The sequence below is a fragment of the Ranitomeya variabilis genome, chromosome 3 (assembly GCF_051348905.1).
Source record: "Ranitomeya variabilis isolate aRanVar5 chromosome 3, aRanVar5.hap1, whole genome shotgun sequence".
NCBI classification, from domain to species: domain Eukaryota; kingdom Metazoa; phylum Chordata; class Amphibia; order Anura; family Dendrobatidae; genus Ranitomeya; species Ranitomeya variabilis.
Genome location: NC_135234.1, coordinates 31846954 through 31861692, shown reverse-complemented (window position 1 = coordinate 31861692; position 14739 = coordinate 31846954).

Sequence of the window (14739 nt, the reverse complement as noted above, 5' to 3'; positions counted from 1 at the left end):
CAGTATCTTCGCAAAGAGTCCTTCTTTAAGTAAAACCAGTAGGGAGCACCTTTAAGAAGGTGCAAACTATTTACAAGCAGTTTGTATCATGCACTGTTCATGATTGCGGCAGTTCTTGGTAACGGAACAAAAGGTAGAAAAACAAACCGAACAGCAGAAACAATAGGGATCCCGGGTCAACAAAGGGATCCCTTTAAGAGTTAACCCTGGACGGGTTTAGCAGCAAAACAGTAGAACAGTAACTATTTACATTGGTACAGCGTTCTTGCTTACTCAGTCTTGTAGTGTAGGGGGTGGTCTTCTTCCAGGCCTCACCCGGCCAACGGGTCGCCTTGGTGTGGCAAGGGCCGGTCCTGGTTCCAGCAGCGACAGGATCCCTCGCCGGGATGCCCTCCTAGCTTGTGGGCGAGCGCGACCCAGAGGCACGCGGTGGACCCGGACCTCCTGAGGTTCCGCGGGGACGGGCTCCGGCACCTTCTCTACAGAAGGCTCATCCTCCGGCGTTCCAGTAGCAGCCTGCAGGGCGACGCACCGCTGGACACCCCGAGCTATCCAGCCTGTTCCACCCGCTTCCCTCCTCCACCGGGTGTAGGTCACGGCATCGCCAGGCTCCAGGTTGGCGTCATACCTTCCTCCACAGGGCTCGACTACCTCACGGTCAACGCGGACCTGCAGTGGCTCCCCGATCTCTTGGATAACTCCCTTTCCGTGTTGGGAGTTAAAGGAGACCACCACACCCCAGTGGGACGGTGGGGTTTCTTCCACATTGGTTAGATCAACCTGGGCTGCAGGCTGAGGTCTGTTCCGCCAGGCTGCCATGAGGCGCCGCAGATGTTCGGCCTCCGGCAGGATCCTCAGGCCCAATGCGCGCAGCTCACACTCTGCCGCGGCCTGGATGGAGGAAGCAGGGGACACTGGAGACAGGCGGACCTCTGTAGGCTGGCCCAGCCGAGCGATCACACGGGCATCGGCTTCCAAGCGGTAGGCTATCCGCCGGGCCTCGGCTGCGGCCACGCACTCCTCGGACGGCGGACGGCGAGGTCGGCCCATCGTTGGCTCCGCAAGGGTCAGCTCCCGCAGTGATGGCGTATCCTGGGTTGCATCGGGCTGTACAGCTTCTCGCCGAGTCTGGTCATTCCCATGCGGTGCTCCCGGCGTCGCCATTTTCGCTTCTTCTCCAGTGTCCTCTTCCCGCGGTCTCTTTCGTGGGCGGCCCCGTCTCCATGGTCTCCACCCTCCAAACAAGATCAGGAGGCGGACCTCGGCTGTTGACGGACACGTCCTCAGGACACAGAAATATTTAGACTGGGCGGCCATTGTCCTTCGCGCTCTTCAGCTTGTCTACGCCCACTCCACGCCCCTCTTCTTCTCCTGCGCTCTCCTTAGCGCTGTAATGGCGGCGGTTTTGGCGGCAATCCTTGTAGTAATGGCAGCACACAGTCTTCGCAATAAAGTACAGTCCAAGCACAGTAAATCACAGTTCCAAGGCACACATGACCTGATTCTTCAGGCTTAAGTAGATCCTGTTCGTGACGCCAAGTTTGCAGCGCCCCCCCCACTGCCGCAGGGCCGAGGGGTACCCGGTACCAGGCCTCTGAGTCTCTGCTCTGGGGTTGTCACGGTGGCTAGGCCCCGGTCCGTGACCCTGCCGAGGGGCGCACAGTGAATGATAGAAGTGGATGGTGGTAGTGCGGTGTTGCGGTGCAGTGCCGGTCGCAGTAAATAACAAGGACACAGGGATGCAGTCTCTTTTACCTTTACTGAGGATCTCTGGGTTCTCAGTCCGGATTCCGGATCACCAGGCTGCGCAAGTCTGACTGGTCCAATGGCACCTCCAGAGTTCTCTTCGCAGGTGGAAATCTGTGCCTACCTGCTAGCGCTATGTGTTGCGGTCCTTCACTGCTGTGCTTACGGAAAGTCCCCACAACTGTTGTGTCTGTTTCTTAAGTTCCCTCACAACTCGATTAGATGATGTTCTGCTAATCCTCCGTCCCTCCCTGATGTTACGGTTAGGACGGCACCCGTATGACGGGTAGGCTCGGAGCTCTTCCGGGACCCTAGAGTCGCCCCTCTCCACAAGTTGCCCCCCAAGACTGCATAGGTGATTTAGGTGAGACAGCCCGCCTGAGACTGACTGTCCTGGCGTAGGTTTGAAGTATTGCCTGAAGCTGTATATAGAAATACTTCCTCGGCGTTCCGGCCACCTGTGGTTTGCGCCTCAGTAGGATGTTGCCTCGGTCTTACAGCACGACTCCTACTGGTATTCTCCTTATTGCTTTGATCTCGTTTCTCACTCAGCACAATCTATCTCGCTTCTAATCCTTCCTTGGGCACCGCCGCTATACTGAGCAGGCACGGTCCCGTTACGTTCTTTCAAGTTGCCAGGCCTCTGTCAGGATCCCACCCCTGACAGGGACCCTACCGAATCTTCCCCCACAACACCCTCTGCCACAAGGTGTTGTCTGGTTCCAACCCAGTCAGCTTTCTTTCTAACTTCCTGCCTGACCCCCAGTTTTACCAGTATGTGAGGAGTGGCCTAATGAATAGAACCCTTAGCTCCCCCTGGAGGCCCGGCTGTGAAATGTATTGGTGTCTGTGATACCTGGTCAGATGAACTCCTTCAGTGCCATCAGACGTACCATGGCTCCCCTTAGTGGCGGAGCCACAGTACTGCAACGACCAGGACTCTGGGGCGCTGCAAATAGATCCAAGAAAAAAGCAGTCTTTAAAGTCCAAAATGCATAAATGTACAAAATATTAAATAAAAACAGGTGAAAGACAGCAAGTAGGAAATACAAAAGTGCAAAACCCAGCACACACAATGAGGACAGGTAGTGGCATATGTGGCTTCAAATGACCATGCTAAAATACAACAGATGTAGATGCAAAAAATAGCATGTCAGATTGATGTAAAATTACCATTAGTCAAGAAGCATGGCTGCTCGTAGCATAATGCTCAAAGGCAAGTGCAGCAATTTACATACCAAGCAGCAAGATGTCAGGCCACACATACACACCACTCCCGTCCACCCCGACGCGCGTGTCGGCGAATACCTTCCTCAGGGAGCAGTCACCATAGCTTATGGGGATAAATTTGGTTTATTCAATTGCATGGATGGCAAGAAGAAAAAAACAAATCAATATTGGAACCTACCAAGCCAGACATGTCACCAGAAGCAAGGATCACCGAGCTACGACTTGCCAACATTAGACACGTCATACAAAGCGCAATCACTGGAGAAGGACATGGTCGGAAGAAAAGAAGGAAGAAGGCGAAGAGGAAGACCAGAAACCCGATGGCATGATACTATCGAGATAACGGCAGAGAAGACCCTGCTGGACCTATCTAGGGTGGTACAAGATTGATCTTCCTACAGATCATTCATCCATCCATCCAGTCGCCATGGGTTGAGTTAAATAAAGAACTTCAGGGGTCCATATGGTGCAGCCATAATGCAAACCCCATAATGTGCTGTATTAGGTAATATACTATATGGCTTCAATCAAGATTCACTCTGCAGCACTAATAAATCTACTATGTAAATTGAGAACCTCATTAATTCCTCTTTAATTTCATTAGTCAAGCAGACCCCGGTATTCATCATCCTCCCCTCTTTACTATACAGACAGCACATAATCTTAAACATCGCAGCATGAATATGACGGATGAGACTCCATTAAAATGTAATCTTGGAAAATGGGTTCCAAGCCGTTTCCAATCATAAAGCAAAGCAACGATCAAAGGCCGCCAATTATTTAAGTATCCCTCGTACGTTGCCCCCTATTCCACCGTCATGTAGAGGACTCTTTATCCTATAAGAGAAGTAACCTGGCCTCAATATGTTGCATTTAGTGCCGATGAGACATAACACTAAATCACGGCACTATAAAGGAAGGGTAATGCGTATGATAGCGGGACATGTCTGTATGGCTTGCATGGCTTATTATAATTTACAGAGAGAGCTCATTTCTATAGGACATGATTTATTTATTGGCTCGGCAAATGTAAGCGTTCCAGAGACCATTTGTTTTCCTGGCAAATCCTAAGTAAAATATATTATCCAAGATCTGAATCTAAATAATTTTGCTAATGCTCCGATGTATTTGGGCATCAGGCAGCCTCATAGACGCAGCACGTTCCACCACAGTCACTGCTGGGCATAAATCCCTTACCGAGGGGCTCATATATTGGCTGAGCACTTACTCATCCTGCCATTTAACTGGTCGGTGCAGGGTCGTAATGGTAGGTTCACACTACGTTCGTTCAGACATCTTCATAAGACAACCCTTTCCCATATGCCCTATTGGGGTATATAGATGTCATAAAGGGGGGACCTCTGCTCAGGATTCTATCTGCCGGAATGCAGAGCTGTTCTGTAAGAGGGTCTCCTGCCGTACCTGTGGGCATCTATCCAGCCGCTTAGCATGACAAACTTGCAGCTGTTTAGCAAAGACCTGCATAGATCAGATACTAATCAATATTGACAGAGCTAAATTCGGGACATCTAAGCCATAAAAATGTCCTCAAAACACCAAGGAATCCCCTCAAAGTGGCCACTTTTGGGCAAAGTTTTTCTAAGTCACACTCCTTTTTTGGTCAGTTTAGGGTACAGCCCCAACAAATATGTGCGTAATATGGATTTCACAAGATTGACATTAATGGCTAGGGTACTGATCGTGATATCATTGGTGGCCATTGGTTTCCCCACCCAACTCACCGGCCCCATAAATGCCTATGAAGCTGTTGAGTTTGGGTCAGGAGAACCAAGGCCGGTCGGGACATCTCATTCCATAGTAGGATCATGAATGTCAGATGTATGAAATGGGCCATCGGGGTTGTATGTGGTGAGACAACTCCTTTATGTTTGGTGAGATTGTACATATACAGTACGGTCTGTTTGCATGTAGTATTGAAAAGTAATTGTGCTTTTCAATACAGGTGAGACTGTGGCACATGTGTCCTTCCTTACCTTTCCTCTAACTGTACATATCGGAAGATGAGTGGAATGACGTGTCCAATATAAAAAAAACAAGATTTTCTGGTACTCTGTTGGGAGATGTGTATGCTCTATGTGTCCATATGTGGCCGCCTTGTGGTTGGGATATGAATTACAGCTGTCGAGGATTTTTGCTAACGTGTCATGGTAATGTATTACATTTGAATCATCAGAAAATGGAGTCTTTGAAGCAATCCATGAAAAAGTTATTACCAGAGAGCTGTGCCATGGCATACAATTGGTTAGTGATAGCCTATGGGAATGATGCACACATACTTAAGAGAATTTTGTAAATAATCTGAGTCAAGTCAACTGAATAGTGGAAATATCTTAGTAATGAGCCCCGTTCATGGGTTATATCATAATTCAGGGTAAGACAGGGTTGTAGCTCGGGGGTGTAGAGGATGTAGTTGCACCTGAGTCATGGTGTCTGGGAGTTAGGTGAAGGTAAAATATGTGCCATATGAGCCGTATGTATTAAAATTCTGTTCCCTAATGGGGTTGTCCTGGCTTTAAAAACTTAAAAGAGTAAAAAGTTGTATACTACTTTAAAACATAATATAAATGAACCCATGGTGGTGGAAAAATAAAATAAATTGATACTTACCAGACTAGCACTGCTCCTCTGTACTCCTCATGGTGTCCCCAACTGTCTCCTGGCTTCTTTTATCAGCAGGAGGTGTTACGTGACCAATGGAGCTAAACAGGAGCCTTTGCATTGCATCTTATCAGGGAGGCTGCAGCCAATCAATAGTGTCACAAGGAGGTTTTTGCAAACTTCACCGACAGTCAAGGTCTGGGGATAGCGCAGGGAGACTCAGGCGTCGACGTGAAGATTTGTAGCTTCTAGACAGGAGACCAAGAGTAAAAACTCTGCGGGGTTAGCTTGTTAGTACTCCTTGGTCACATGCTGTGGGAGAAACAGTCATATCATCTCTCTCACTATATATGTGTGCTTGACTATTCAGGTAGTGCCAGTTATAGCTTTTCTTGACCTGGTCTGGAGAGGTGGACATACCCAGGCATCTTTGGTGGTTGCTCCGTGATTGTTGACTGAGGTTTTTGGTGAGAACCTTCTCCTTCCCCTTTGTTGTTTCATGTAGTTTACTTTCCTCTCAGTCTTCTTACTCTTGTACCTTAGTGTTTATTCCTGTGTGAGTTCTGTGTGTCTGAGTTTTATGTTTCCTTTGTCTGTCTTCTCTGTGTTAACCCTTTTCCTTCTGCCCCCTTCTTCCCTGGGTGGGGTGAGGGGATCAGATTAATATGATGCAAGGGTTGAGCGAGGAACTTGACCCAGGCATCCCCACTATCAGGGGTAATCTTGGGGACAAGGATAACCTATGGCCCTTTTAGCTCAAGAGACTAAATTAGGGTCCACAGTCCTAGCTACCCTATAGTCACATCATGAGAAATGGCTACTGACTGGCTGCAGAGGTTACGTGATGCCCCGCCAATAGAAGAAACAAGGAGACCATTGGGGTCCACAATGCAGAATGCGGTGACGTACTGGTTTGGTAGGTATCAACCAACGTGATCCAAATTAGAGTATGTTTTTAAAAAAGTGGACAGCCCCTTTACGAAAGAGGAGAACACCGAAGTAATATATATATATATATATATATATATATATATATATATATATATATATATATATATATATATATACACACTCACCGGCCATTTTATTAGGTACACCGTGCTAGTAATGGGTTGGACCCCTTTTGCCTTCAGAACTGCCTCAATTCTTCGTGGCATAGATTCAACAAGGTGCTGGAAGCATTCCTCAGAGATTTTGGTCCATATTGACATGATGGCATCACACAGTTGCCGCAGATTTGTCGGCTGCACATCCCTGATGCGAATCTCCCGTTCCACCACATCCCAAAGATTTCATGTTGTTTACGCCAAATTCTGACCCTACCATCCGAATGTCGCAGCAGAAATCGAGACTCATCAGACCAAGCAACGTTTTTCCAATCTTCTACTGTCCAATTTCGATGAGCTTGTGCAAATTGTAGCCTCAGTTTCCTGTTCTTAGCTGAAAGGAGTGGTACCCGGTGTGGTCTTCTGCTGCTGTAGCCCATCTGCCTCAAAGTTCGACGCACTGTGCGTTCAGAGATGCTCTTAGGCCTACCTTGGTTGTAACGGGTGGCGATTTGAGTCACTGTTGCCTTTCTATCAGCTCGAACCAGTCTGCCCATTCTCCTCTGACCTCTGGCATCAACAAGGCATTTCCGCCCACAGAACTGCCGCTCACTGGATTTTTTTCTTTTTCGGACCATTCTCTGTAAACCCTAGAGATGGTTGTGCGTGAAAATCCCAGTAGATCAGCAGTTTCTGAAATACTCAGACCAGCCCTTCTGGCACCAACAACCATGCCACGTTCAAAGGCACTCAAATCACCTTTCTTCCCCATACTGATGCTCGGTTTGAACTGCAGGAGATTGTCTTGACCATGTCTACATGCCTAAATGCACTGAGTTGCCGCCATGTGATTGGCTGATTAGAAATTAAGTGTTAACAAGAAGTTGGACAGGTGTACCTAATAAAGTGGCCGGTGAGTGTATATGTATATATTAAGCAAAACAAATTGAAAAAATTAACTAATAATAGTAATGTGGATATAATGATGAGATTCGTCCTTTCTGATATAGAAAACACCAAATTCAGTGTTAAAGTAAAAGCCATTTTTATCTTTCCTCAATAGAACAAGGTCAAAGAGATTAGATAGATAAAAAGAGCCAGAAATACAAAAAAAAAGTTCTATGAAAGGGGGAAAAATGAGCTGATTAAATATTTAGCAAGAGGAGGGAATCCATCCGAGGTAAAGTGCAATAGTGATGGATTGCATGAAGAAAGTCTAGCAGTTAGCACTAAAATACGTTACACATGCTATCCAATTACCACCTTATTGATGTGACACCCATTAGTGCTTGACGCGATAATTTCCTAAAAAAAAAAAAAATATCCAACCCTACAAGCATGCAAAGTGATCCGGCAAGTAAATGTAGCCAGTAGCCACCATAATTAAAGCCCGGTCCGCTTCTCGTCACTTCCTGCAGAGGTAATATGTCCAGGAGGAAACGCTTCGATGCAACGTTCCAGGTAATGTTCCATTACAAACCTCAAAAAATCTGCTCCAGTCATTATGTACAATTAGCACCTCGGCTTCTAATGGGGCTGTTTAAGCCTATAGGCCGGGGCGGCAGCGCGGCCGCTAAGTGCATTTCTTAGCAATTATGCAATGAAATGCTTTTAACAATGGTCTAAACTGGACGTAAAAACTGAAGACATGGTCTACATTTAACTCGTTTCCTTCCGGAGTATTAATGGATTAATTAGCCCCTATAAGAATGGGCATCTGTTGGCGTTGATCTCCATAAGGATAAGAAAATTTTTTTTTTTTTATTTTATTTTTCATTTTTTTCTTTTTTTTTTTTAGGAAGTTTTGACTGATGTTTTTATCGATCCATGGGAAGGTTTGCTACTTTTTTTGATCAAGTCAATGAACAACAATTAAGGGAATGTGGAGGATCCAGGATGCTTCTATGTGGGCAGTAAATCGTCTTACTAATTATTATGATCGTTTATTGTGGTTTTTGGTACCGCAAATCCAGAAATCATAATTAGGGCAGATCTATTTAAAAGAAGCAAAGGATCCAAAACAATCCATTTCTGATTGACTCTTTCTGCTCTCCTTCCATACTTTATTTAGTTCAGGTCAGTAAATTATTATTATTATTATTATTATTATTTATTGTTATAGCGCCATTTATTCCATGGCGCTTTACATGTGAGGAGGGGTATACATAATAAATACCATCTTATTAGACGTCAAGATGGCACCACAAGACATAAGAAAGAGAGAACTGCGGACTAAGTTTAATCTTTGGAAGGTTAAGTTGTTTGCTCGTCAACAGTTCCATTGTTTGGAAAGTGTAAAATCATATGAAAATTAGAATTGGGTTACTCCAGCCCACCATGGAGCTAGTACCAGTTGACCACCAGGACCCCCAGGATTTAGGCTTCAACTGATGGACTGTTTTGGGTTTTGTGCAGGCTCACGAGGTAAAATGGATCCTTTAATCCTCAGGTCCAGGTGGGCACACGGACACTCGGTGTTGGTGCAGCAAGCAGTAAGGACTTGGCACACTCAGGAATCTTGGGAACAGATGAAGCGGAACCCAGCAGAGATGGAAGCAAGTTAAAGCACGGTGTACTCAGAGGGTGGAGTACACCAAATTAATGTCTTGAGACGCAATCTTAAAACAAATGTGTGTGTCCTAATGGGCCTTAAATAGGAATAGGAAGATGATGTCACCGAGCCACGCCGGGCAAGCTGCAAAGCCTGACGTGGAGCACAACAGAGGGCAGTGGACCGAGGTGAAGGAAGCAGAGCCCGGGATGCCTGTAACAGATGTGTAGCAGGTTTGATGCCTGCCATTTTTGCTCTAGGGGAGTTATATCACAGTAGGACTAGTTTGTCAATCCTGACAATTAGGCCACGTTCACACGTTCAGTATTTGGTCAGTATTTTACATCAGTATTTGTAAGCCAAAACCAGGAGTGGGTGATAAATGCAGAAGTGGTGATGTGTTTCTATTATACGTTTCCTCTGACTGTTCCTCTCCTGGTTTTTGCTTACAGATACTGATGTAAAATACTGACCAAATACTGACCGCGTGAACGTGGCCTTATAGTGAGGGTACCTGTAATCTGATTGATCACGCACCAGCTCCTGCACACACCTGTATTATACACTGAAGTGCTGCAGTGCTGAATAGTCCAAGAGGTGCATCCATGCCCGGCTCCCGGGGTACGTCGGCCATTGGGGGGCACAGTCCCTATGGACCTCTCTTCACTTTGGATTATCCTTTCCCCTCTTCCAAAGAGCTATCACTTTTCAACTTTGTAGTCAATAGGCCTGTATTAGGGCACATTTGTTTTTAGTGGTACAAGCTGCCGATTTTTGGATTTAAACAACTTTCTGATCTCCTTTTATCCCGTTTCTTGAGAGCGATTCTGCCATTTTGATTTATTTTTTGCCTTATGGATAAAATGATGATATTTTATTACTTTGGACAGTTGCACATGCAGCAATCACAAATATGTTAATTTCTTTTCTCGTTTAGATTATATTTCCATTTGGACTTCATAGGTGGTAGACACGGGGCCTTCAAGAGGATCATTGGCACCCTGCAGTCATGTTGAAAGGTAGACTGAATGGGGTCGAAAGGGACACCCTCCCCCATTTTCAACCTCTTAAATGCTGCTGACACAATTAACAGCGACGTCTAAGAGGCTTAACTACCGAATGAATGACAGTAGATAGAGTCGGGTGCCAGCTGTGTAACACAGCAGGCATAAGTGCTGTATGGAACGGCTCAGCTCCACCTATGCAGCATACACATCCGCCGAACCTGTATGGTGGATGTCACATATTGAAACTGGGGCAGAGTAGGCCCTCTCGGAATCACGGGCAGCGGCATTTGCCTGGGTCTGCCAGGTGGTGACGCCAGCTGACTTCTCCCGAGTGCTCAGCTACACCAATAGGTCTCTTCACATGCGCACATAGGCTTGATAAGCGGATGGAAGAAGCCAAGGGGTACGGCCTCTTGGACTAGTCATCTCGTCCTCGTAAATAATAAATGTTTTATTATGCAGGAGCCGTAGTACTTACTAATCAAATAAAAGGGTTCCCTACATAACATTGGTTTAATAGAATTAGGGTGTACACATGTGGGTCTGTTCACTTTGGACACTGTCTTTTGTTTTGTTTTTTATCAAAGACTCAGTGTTCTGATTTCAGGGTCTAACACTATTGGGACCCGCAGGTGTAATCAGTGAGTGAACAAGATAAAAAGAAGTGAAATGCACTACAGCACCCCCAGAGGTGCAAAGAAGTATTACACAATGATCATTGACATGAATGAGCGCATCATATAATTTGTGGGCATACTGGATCACATTTATTTTTTTTATCTTGAGGCATTTGTTGCCATTTTTTTATTTTCTTGGCTCCAAATTCTTCGAAATGGCGCACACGGTTCATGAATATTGCGCAATTTAAAACTTTTTTTTAGACTTTTTAGTACAAAAAGTCACATGTCACAAAATGGTACAAAAATTACAAAAAGTGGTAATTACAGGATCTGATGAAGCAGAGGTGAGAAAATGGCAACAAACGTAACAGAGGTGTAGTTCACAAGGAAGCAAAGGAAGCTCAACAATAAGGAACCGGAGAAGCCGAGCCGTTCTAAGACAGAATTGGACCAGCAGCGTAGTACAATTAACTCGATGAAGTTGTCTTGGAGTCCAATAGAGTGCTAGACGCGTAGCAGTGGAGTTGACTCTGAGATGTAGCAGAGCTTAGTTTGTCACAGAGTCCAGTGCAGAGATTGAGGTTTAACAGTAGATTAGGACTCAGCAATTACAGAGCTGAGATTGTTACAGAGCTCAATGTACGAATGGCGGCAGTATGGAAGAGTTGGCTCAGCAATATAGCAGAGCTGAGATTGTAGCAGAGTCCAATGCACAGTTGACAGCGGTGATATAACAGAGCTTAGTTTGTCACAGAGTCCTGTGCAGAGCTGGGGGTTTAACAGCAGAGTCAACTCAGCGATTGCAGAGTTGAGATTGTTACAAAGCTCAATGTAAAGCTGGCAGCAGTGCAGCAGAGTTGACTCAGTGACATAGCAGGACTAAGTTTGTTACGAAGTCTAGTATAGCATAACTGGTGAGCAGTGTAGTAGAGCTGGGTTTGTCACAAAGTACAGCATAGCATAGCATAGCTGATCAGTAGTACAAAAGTCTTGAGTTTGTCACAGACTCGAGGAACAGAGGGAGTCCTGTCGTAGCAGCAGGTAGCCAACTACCTGAATACTCAGGCAGAGAACCTCCGCCTGAGCCGGAATGATGCCAGAGGTGCACACTGGTAACAGAGAGAGATGGCGGCAGGCGGAGGATGTGCTGGATCCAGGAGAGGTGAGTAACAAAGATTTCTAAACCAGGCAGCCCCTTTAGAATATATATAGCAAGGTAGAGGATTTTTTTATGTGCTTGATACATCCTACATCCAAATGCGGACAAGGCACCGCTCTGCCATAAATCACATAATGACATGCTATATGTCTGGCCGCTTAAACAGTGAAGTGAGAATTTATGGTCACAGGGAGAGATAAGTAATTAATGATTTATCCGTCATTAACACGGATGTCAATGGTCTGTGTCATTTCTTTATCACGACTGTGAGGGTGATTGACACTTTTATTAGATAATTGCACATCATTTACTGTTCCGCTTCCTGAAGCTGGACACTCAGAGCTGCTTGCTAAATTTACACTCTGGTCCCTCAGGTATCATTTACAGCAACCTTCAGGCAGTGGCCCATGGGAAATATATGCAAATAAAATCAAGAGAAAAAAACATAAAAAGTCTATGTAGTAAAAATGACGACTGTGCGTGCATCTGGGAACAGCTGAAAAATAATGCAATGCCCAATATTTCCCCAAATCTACAAAGAAGCCAATCTCTCTGTATGGCGGGATCAGCTCTGTATGAGGCCTCTGCTCTGCATGGAGTCGTCTATGGCTCTGAAAGACATTCATATATTTATACACCTGGGGCCGAATCATTATTGCATTTGTACCTGTTTTTATCTAGTTTTTGTTTTCTTAGCGTTTTGCAACATATCAATTTGCGCCATTTTTAAGTCTATTTGATCTTTATTTGTCTGATAGGTTTTTTTAATTCACCTCTATTGCTGGCTAGGCTTTCCAGATATCTTCACCCTCATTCAATTGTGATAAAAGTATATCTGTATCTATCTATTATCTATCTATCTATCTATCTATCTATCTATCTATCTATCTATCTATCTATCACCTATCTATTATCTATCAATCTATCTATCATCTATTATCTATCTATAGTCTATCTATCTATCTATTATCTATCTATTATCTGTCTATTATCTATCTATCTATCTATCTATCATCTATCTATTAGCTATCATCTATCTATAGTCTATCTATCTATTATCTATCAATCTATCTATCATCTATCTATTATCTACCTATAGTCTATCTATCTATTTATCTATCTATCTATCTATCTATCTATCTATCTAGCTATCTATTATTTATCTATCTATCTATCTATCTGTCTATTATCTATCTATTATCTATCTATCTATCACCTATCTATTATCTATCAATCTATCTATCATCTATCTATTATCTATCTATAGTCTATCTATCTATTATCTATCTATTATCTGTCTATTATCTATCTATTATCTATGTATCTATCTATCTATCTATCTATTATCTATCATCTATCTATAGTCTATCTATCTATTATCTATCAATCTATCTATCATCTATCTATCTATCATCTATCTATTATCTACCTATAGTCTATCTATCTATTATCTATCTATTATCTGTCTATTATCTATCTATTATCTATCAATCTATTATCTATCTATTATCTATCCATTGTCTATCTATGTAGCTATCTCTCTATTATCTATCTATCTATCTATCTATCTATTATCTATCTATCTATTATCTCTTATCACCTATCTATCATCTATCTATCGATTATCTATCTATCATCTATCTATCTATCTATCTATCTATCTATCTATCTATCTATCTATTATCTATCTATTATAATCTATCTATTATCTATCATCTATCTATCTATCTATCTATCATCTATTATCTATCTATCTATCTATCATCTATCTATCTATTATCTATCTACTGTATTATAAATCTATCTTTTATCTATCTATCATCTATCTATTATCTGCCTATTATATATCTATCATCTATCTATTATCTATCTATCTATCTATCTATCTATCTATCTATCTATCTATCTATTATAATCTATCTATTATCTATCTATCTATTATCTATTATCTATCTATCTATCTATCTATCTATTATCTATCTATTAGCTATCTATCTATTATCTACAGTCATATGAAAAAGTTTGAGCACCCCTATTAATCTTAAGCTTAATGTTTTATAAAAATTGTTTTTTTTTTGCAACAGCTATTTCAGTTTCATATATCTAATAACTGTTGGACACAGTAAAGTTTCTGCCTTGAAATGAGGTTTATTGTACTAACAGAAAATGTGCAATCTGCATTCAAACAAAATTTGACAGGTGCATAAGTATGGGCACCCTTATCATTTTCTTGTTTTAAATACTCCTACTTACTTTTTACTGACTTACTAAAGCACTTTTTTTGGTTTTGTAACCTCATTGAACTTTGAACTTCATAGCCAGGTCTATGCAATCATGAGAAGAGCTACTTAAAGTGGCCACTTGCAAGTTGTTCTCCTGTTTGAATCTCCTCTGAAGAGTGGCATCATGGGCTCCTCAAAACAACTGTCAAATGATCTGAAAACAAAGATTATTCAACATAGTTGTTCAGGGGAAGGATACAAAAATCTTTCTCAGAGATTTAACCTGTCAATTTCCACTGTGAGGAACATAGTAAGGAAATGGAAGAACACAGGTACAGTTCTTGTTAAGGCCAGAAGTGGCAGGCCAAGAAAAACATCAGAAAGGCAGAGAAGAAGAATGGTGAGATCAGTCAAGGACAATCCTCAGGCCACCTCCAGAGATCTGCAGCATCAACTTGGTGCAGATAGTGTCACTGTGCATCGGTCAACTATACAACGCACTTTGCACAAGGAGAAGCTGTATGGGAGAGTGATGCAAA